Source organism: Myotis davidii, unplaced genomic scaffold (assembly GCF_000327345.1).
Source record: "Myotis davidii unplaced genomic scaffold, ASM32734v1 scaffold1205, whole genome shotgun sequence".
Classification (NCBI taxonomy): Eukaryota; Metazoa; Chordata; class Mammalia; order Chiroptera; family Vespertilionidae; genus Myotis; species Myotis davidii.
Window position 1 is genome coordinate 51,019 of NW_006295739.1, and position 7,943 is coordinate 58,961.

Consider the following 7,943-nt stretch of genomic DNA (forward strand, 5'->3'; position numbering starts at 1 on the left):
TGGGGCTCAACCAGCCGCAGGCCCGCCCTGCGCAGCGGGGACGCCGCCTCCCTCGCCTCCTCCTTCGCGCCACCAACGCTCAGGCGCGCGCACCGAAGAGGTCCGTTACCAGAAGCCACAACGTCCGCTAGCGAGACGGTACCGGAAGTCCCGCCCTAACTGGAAGTGCAGGAACCTAAACGAGCTCACCTCAGCGGAAGTGGGCGCAGTGCTTTCTGGGTGATGTAGTTTTCTCCCGCAGCCCTAGCTGTGACCTTGGGGATGGCAGGGGATGGGGGAATCCACTCCCATCACCAGTGGTTTCATCTCTCCTCCCCCTTCTCTCTCAAATCAACGCAAAGATATTTTTATGGGCCGGAAGGGCCGGCAGGTGTTCAGACCTTCCCTGGGGTCGGAGCTGAGCGTTTTCTGGGCTGTTGCCGAGGAGGGGCGTAGGGCGTGAGGGGGGTGGGATGTGGTACTTTCCTGGGTCTGCAGGGCAGCCTGTGCCCCAAGTGGGTGAGGCTCCCCATCGCCCGAGTAGAGCTCAGCTGGAGCCTTCTCCCTGGGCCTGTCCTTCCTCCTCCTGCAGCTCAGGAGACCTGCCGCCCTCCACCTGCCCCTGCCCTTCGGACTGGGAGGCTGCCACGTCTTGGGGGGTGAAGGCACCTGGCTCCCGCCATGCAGGTCACCTGCGTCCTTCCCGCCCCCCACCTCCCACCCCCATCCTCCTCCTTCAGTCCCTGTTGGCCCCCCACCGGCTCCTGGTCCTGGCACTTGCACGAGGAGAGCTGGCGCCCCCTTGTGTCCTCACACACATGACTCAGGATTCAGGGCTGAGTGTCTCTTCAAGGTCCCAGGTCCCCGGATAAGAAGGGGCTGGACAGCCCGAGGACTCCAGGACCTCAGAGGCCACAGAGTGTGAGGCCCTGACATGAGCCCCACAGCCCAGTGTCCTCAGCGGCTCGGCCCCCACAGGAACCTGTGGGAACTAAAGGGCTGTGAGGGCCTGGCACCCACCCTGGCTACTCAGGAACCTGGCCCAGCCCCGGGCTGCGTGATGCCTGTAGCCATCAGCATGCAGTCCAGTGCACAACTGCCAGTGACCTCATCAACTACACTGTCCTAAAGGTCCTCCTTGCAGCCCCTCCTGGTGGCCTCTCCCTTCTAGTCTGTTCTTCCTCTGGGCAGTTTTGGGAAAACATCAGAACCCTCCCTCAAGCAATGTCCATCTACTGATCACAGCAAACGATGACCCCGGCTTCCTGAGAATGAAAGTAAAGCTCACACACAACCTCGCCTCCGCTTGCTGTCGCCTTTAGACACAAAACAGACCTGGGTTTGCGGATCCCTCCTGGCTCAGCCGCACCACCACGTCCTCACACAGTGGCATCGAGGCCCACAGCCCCTTTCCCCCACCACAGGGCACATCACCCACGAGGGACTCACTGTTCTGGACATTGTGACCTGGGCTGCAGAACCAGACACGCGCCAGCACCGTCGGATGGAGGGTAAATGGGATGAGGCTGAGTCGAACCCTTTGAGGAGAGAGGAGTCTGGGAGGCACAGAGGCCTTAATCCTGCCAGTGGGGGCTCCACGAGCCTGACACACCCTGCACAGCCGGGCCGCTGCCCATGAAGCCCCTTCCTGATTATAACCCAGTCCTGGACCCTCTGCCTCCATAAAAACAACGAAGAGGTCAAAATGACCACCATGTGGAGGATAACGCAAGTCCCGCCCAAACCAATAAGCACTGGGACCATGTGCTTTTCCTGGGTTTTCATTGGCTAAACCCAGCCATCATTAGGCACATTGCCCTTTGGAGAATGTACTTTTCATGGCCCTGCAGATGGCATGATGATACCAGGCACTGACCTTTGTAAACACTGGTGTTCGGGTGGGGGGCTAGAAGGGCAGTGGCATTGGGAAATAAAACGTTAGGATTTGGGGTCTTGACTCTGGAATATCGAGAGTATTGTCTGCAACTGTTCTCATATTTAGAAATATTTCAGATTAAGTCAAGCTCAGAATGCTCCTCAGGAGGCTAAGTGTTATTTCTATTATTCCAGAAGTCTACAAACCTAAATGGAGATTATATATGTGTATGTATATATATATATATTTAAATTGACTTTAGAGAGGAAATGAGATAGAAACACTGATTGCCTACCTCCCGCATTCCCCCCTTCCCCTCCCCAATGGCATCTAGCCAGGAACCTTGCTTCTGCCCTCAACAGGATACGAACAGGCAACCTTTCTGTACATGAGATGACACGCACACAACAGACCCACTCCAGCTGTCAGAGCTTTTATTTCTAACTTACAAATTTCACATGTTTACAAGATACAGCCGGCTATGAGAGAACATACACAATCCTATCCTATTCATTTGAAAAGAAAACTTGAAAAGATACAAAGAGTAACAAGTAGACTTTTCCTACATTGTCTGCATGTCTGCAGTCAGCACACATTGTGAAGCTATGGAGCTAACAGTTACTGAATGTGCCCTACACGCGCCAGGCCCTGGATTCAATGCTTCACAAGAATTATATCATTTGATCCTCTCCGCAACCTGACATGGATTAACCATCTATTTCCTGGGGAGGAAACCAGGCTCAGAGACTCAATGTGAACTGCCTGATTGTAGAGGCAATAAAAGGCAGGGCTGGAAGAAAAACAGACAGGTGTCTAATAACAGGGTTCTGTTGTGGCCCGTGAGCATAGAGCTTTGACTGAAGGAGTTCCCACAATCACCACCCTCATATGGCGTTTCTCCAGTGTGAACCCTCTGATGATATGTGAGAGCAGCGGTTTGCCTGCATGACTTCTCAGAATCACTACACTCAGAATGCTCGTATCCAAAGTGATCTCTGTGGTGTTGGATGAGGTTACAGGGTTTCCTCAATGAGTTCGCACAATCACTACAGTGATATGGCTGTTCTCCGGTGTGAATTCTCTTATCATTAAGGAGATAGTGACTGGACCCACATGATTTCCCACATTCACTACACTCATACAGCTTTGCAACAGTGTGCACTCTCTGGTGAATGTTAAGGCTGTACTTTTGACGGAATGACTTCCCACAATCACCACACACATAGGACTTTCCACCAGTGTGAGTTCTCTGGTGACTCTTAAGGTTACACTTTTCACTGAACGACTTTCCACAATCACTACACTGATATGGCTTTTCTCCAGTGTGAATTCTCTTATGGTTAAGGAGATGATGACTGGAGTAAAATGATTTCCCACATTCACTACACTCATATGGCTTTGCACCAGTGTGCACACTCTAGTGAACGTTAAGGCTACACTTCTGACTGAATGACTTCCCACAATCAGCACACACATAGGGCTTTTCACCAGTGTGAGTTCTCTGGTGACTCTTGAGGTTACACTTTTGACTGAATGACTTCCCACAATCACTACACTGATATGGCTTTTCTCCAGTGTGAATTCTCTTATGGTCAAGGAGATGGTGACTTAGGTTAGAGCATTGCCTGAAGAACTTCCCACAATCAGTGCACTCATAGGGCTTTTCTCCCGTGTGAACTCTCTGGTGTTCAATGAGGGTAGTGCTTTTTCTAAAGAACTTCCCACAATCAGTACACTCATAGGGCTTTTCTCCAGTGTGAACTCTCCTATGTGGATTGAGGTTAAATGTACGTATAGAGACTTCCCCATATTTGTTACCCTCATTATTCACTTCTTCAGAGCAGACACTCTGATATCGAACGACTTTCCCACTGCTACTGGCAGTGTTTTCATGTCCACCCCAACTATAATGACTTTTTCCACTCACAAATTCCCGTGAAATCTCACTTCCACTGTGTGGCTCCCAAGTGTTGAGAGGGGCCTGCTGCTGGAGAAGCCCTGAAATGCCTGGGGAGACTTTCCCAACCCTTCCATTCCTTGAAGGCACCCAAGATTGGAAGCTGCACCTGGTCACAAACGAGGCCCTATCCACAGCTACTTTCCAGGGCTTCTCTCCAGGGCCATCTCTCTGTTGCAGATGCAGGTTTGCACTGAAATAGAGGTCTCTCACACATGCATCCCTGAAGAAGGCTTTCTGCTCAAGGTCTGCTGCTTGTGACTCAGTCAGGTGCAGAATATCTTTGAACACTGAGAAACACCACTTACACCGAAGGGTCCTCTGGGTTGCTGGCTCTGTCTCAGAAGCCCTGACCTGTGACTCTCCTTGTACACATTCACTCTGCTCAGAACAGGCCTCCCCATCATCTGTTTTATGCCAGCAACCTGAAAAGAGAGAAATGAGCAGAAACTGAATGTTGACTATGGTGACGGGAAATTCCATTGTGAAAATGTTTTGCACATAATATTTGGGTTGTATGAAATTGTCTGAAAACAAGAGATGTGCAGGAAGAATTAGTAAGAAGCTGTTGTGAAGGGGTGGGCCTCTGAAGGTCACAAAACAGGGAAGACCTCACCAGAACCATGACACACACATGGCAAGGACCAGGTGGAAAAGAAGATGGATTTCCAGCTCAGGCCTCTGCTAACAGTGCTGAGCAGGGCTGGTCTGCTGGTGACAGGGGCAAGCTGTGCAGAAGGATGCTTATGTCTTCTTGCAAGTAAAATTCAATAAGCAAGTAGCAGGTCTTTGAGGACTACGTAAGCCTGTATGTGCACCTATCACACATGTGCAGGTCCACGTAGGAGAATACTGCACAGGGTGCAGTGCAGAGGGGCAGGTGATGCAAAATGGTGACAAAGGTGAAGGTAGCCATAACCCAGGAAGTCACAGATGAAATCCAAGTCAGCAAAGTGTCAAGTATAGGAAAGAGAAGGTAGAAATGGGGGGCAGCCAGTGGCACCTTTCCCTAAACACAGATGGAAATTAGCTGGTTCCTGGTATTATCTGACCACCACCATTATGTGATACCTTCACCCAGTTGTCATTCAGCATGGCCAAAACGCCTCTGAGACCATCTTGCATGTTCACCCTATGGGGAAACCAGGTTTCTTCCTGATCTTCTACTGTACCAATGCATAAACCCTAACTATTCCAAGTATTAATTAAAGACAACGGAGGAGAGCAGCCAGCTCTGGCTCAGAGCAATTTGGCCCACAACAGTACTCAGCTAAGGTAACATTACAAACAACAGTTGAACAAGGGTTTTAAAAGAAAAGCCCAAGGTTCACGTAAGTGAAGAACATAACCTGGCAGAGGCTGCCATAAAGCACCTTTCCCTAGAGGAAGGGGAAAGAAGTGAATGAATGTGCATATTGTCACCCTCCTAGGGAGAGGAAGAGGAAGGTGGGACCCATTAAGCTGCCTGTAAGACTCCCACTTTCCATACACTTTCTGCACATTTTGAGGCAATGGGTGTCAGGGATGTTCGTGCAGTCCATTGGTCAGGGCTCTCCACACAGCTCAGCACCGGCAGCCACAGCACATTTGACAAGACAGTGGTGGAAATTAGCAGAAACCGTGGTCTGGCTATGGGAGAGAGAAAGCTATGTTTTGAGAATAAAGAAAGAAAGGGCATCACCTCAGGAATACCTGACCTCAGGGCCTCACATTTAGGGTCAACACAATGGGTGTCACCAACACAGGGGACAGATAAATGTTGGCCATAAATAGAGATGTGAGTGATTGGACACTGCTCTTGTGGGTCAATATCCTTCTTGTACAACAAATTCTCCCTCCAAGTCCCTGAAAAACATGGCATCACTCGTCACCCGTTCGATTCCAGTCCTAGGGTGCTGAGGCCAACACTTTGCTCTACCTGTTTCACATAATTCTTTGTATCCCACTTCTCCCATACAGCTTCATTCCCAGAGTCAAAACTTTAAAGGCAAAACATATTCACCATGAAGAGGAGGGGATATTTTCTAATCACCCTCATTTCAACATTCTAACTCACCCCCCCTGTAAAGTATTTCTCTCTTACCCTTCTCCCTTCCCCAAGCCAGTAGAGATTTTCCAGCCCAGGTGACACTGATGTCTGCTATCCCATTCCCAATGATCACTGTATCAGCCCAACAACAACAGGCAGGTGTGCACCTATATGACACCTAATTTCTGGAACTGGCATGTAGTGCCACAACACCCGTCTTTTCAGGAATTACCCTAAAATTCCCCAGTTAACAGCAGAAATGGACTCAACCTTCATTCCTTCTATTTTAAAATCAGGGATCTGTGGCCATGAATTCACACTCCCTCTCCAAGGGCCCATCACTCCTCCTCCCACACCTTTCTCACACGTGCAGTCCTGTAGCCCCAGCTCCCATAGACATCTCCTTGGACTTAATCATTACTCAGCATGTGTGTTCCAGGGACTGCATGGCAAGTATAAACAGTATCAAGTACACTGGGGTCTTGATTTACCAGTGTCCCAACTAACGAGTTTTTTGAGATACCACCTGTCTCTCTACCGATATTTTGCATTGGTTGATAGAGTAATTTGAGTTAACGAGCTCCTTAACAAACTCGGTCTGGGAACGAATTAAACTCGTAAGTCAAGGCCCCACTGCACTGACCTAACTCTGAGTGCCCCAACCCAAGACAAAGCCTTCAGTTCTGCTATGAAGGCCTCCCTCCCAACTTGCTTTTTCCTTCGACCTCACCTATTGAGAACGGCATCAGATCTCAGTGATCCAGAGCCCACCTCTACTGCTGCTGCACTTGATGTCCTTCTCCACTCACAGCCTATGGCCCTCTACCCCACGCCCAGTGAGTCTCACAGATGCCCACTCATGCCCATAAGCAAATCAACCAAACTGGGTGCAACATACCAGGCTACACAAAGGGTCACAAGAAATCTGGGTGAGTGTTTAAGAAGTAAATATGGCCCGATCCAGAGCCCAGCTCTACTGCTGCTGCACTTGATGTCCTTCTCCACTCACAGCCTATGGCCCTCTACCCCACGCCCAGTGAGTCTCACAGATGCCCACTCATGCCCATAAGCAAATCAACCAAACTGGGTGCAACATACCAGGCTACACAAAGGGTCACAAGAAATCTGGGTGAGTGTTTAAGAAGTAAATATGGCCCTAACCGGTTTGACTCAAGGGTCCCAGCGTCGATTCCAGTCAAGGGCATGTACCTTGGTTGCAAGGAACATCCCCAGTAGGGAGTGTGCAGGAGGCAGCTGATGGATGTTTCTAACTTTCTATCCCTCTACTTTCCTCTCTGTAAAAAATCAACAAAATATATTTAAAAAAAGAAGAAGTAAATATACACTAGCCAACGTCTAACCTTTTTTGAATTACTCTTCTACCTCCAATAAAAGTAGGTGACCTTCAACTCCTCCCTGGTGCAGATGGTTATTTCTTAAGTAGTCTTCATGTTGAACTCCTCAGAGTTCAAGATGGTCATTGACTGGTCTCTGAAATATCTCATAACTTAACAGGGAAATATAAAATTTTACATTCCCCATGAACACTGCTTTTCTGACTATGAATTTCTCCTCATTTGCTGGTGCTTTCATATCTTCAGGTGCTAAATCCAACCTTCACATCCTCTGTGATTCTTACCTCTCTCTCCAATCCTAAAAATTAGAAAATCCAGGTGGCAACACCTACAACCCTGATCCATACGCAACTGCGTCTTCCACACCCACAGGCACCACTGTGCTCCAGGTACCCTCACACTCACCAGCACTATCACAGCAGCCTCCGTCCTGGGCTACCTACCTCCGTCCTCACACCCATCCTGTGCATCAGGCTGCAGCCACAGGGAGTCTAATGAGACCTGGGACAGGTCTCCTGCTCTACTGCTCCCGTGACCCCAATGACCCCATCACCAGCAGAACAGAAACCCAAGTGGTCACAAAGCTCCTCTGCACTTGACTCCTGTCCCACTGTTTCCATTTCCTATTTTCATAAAATGGACCCCTGCTGGTCCCTGAATCAGCTGAGTCTTCACTCCAAGCCTTTGCACATTCTGGAGCCCATGCACGGCAGGACCTGTCACTCACAATTCCACTGGCTGCCAAAC

At 49.6% G+C, this 7,943-nt stretch overlaps 1 protein-coding gene and 1 pseudogene across 1 annotated transcript in view; both read right to left on the minus strand.

Annotated features, from left to right (window-relative positions):
• Positions 1-7,943, minus strand: part of LOC107184183 (zinc finger protein 584-like) — a 46,194-nt gene that overhangs the window by 37,370 nt on the left and 881 nt on the right. The gene's annotated exons all lie outside the window — the stretch shown is intronic.
• Positions 2,268-7,943, minus strand: part of LOC102761994 — a 17,667-nt pseudogene continuing 11,991 nt past the window's right edge.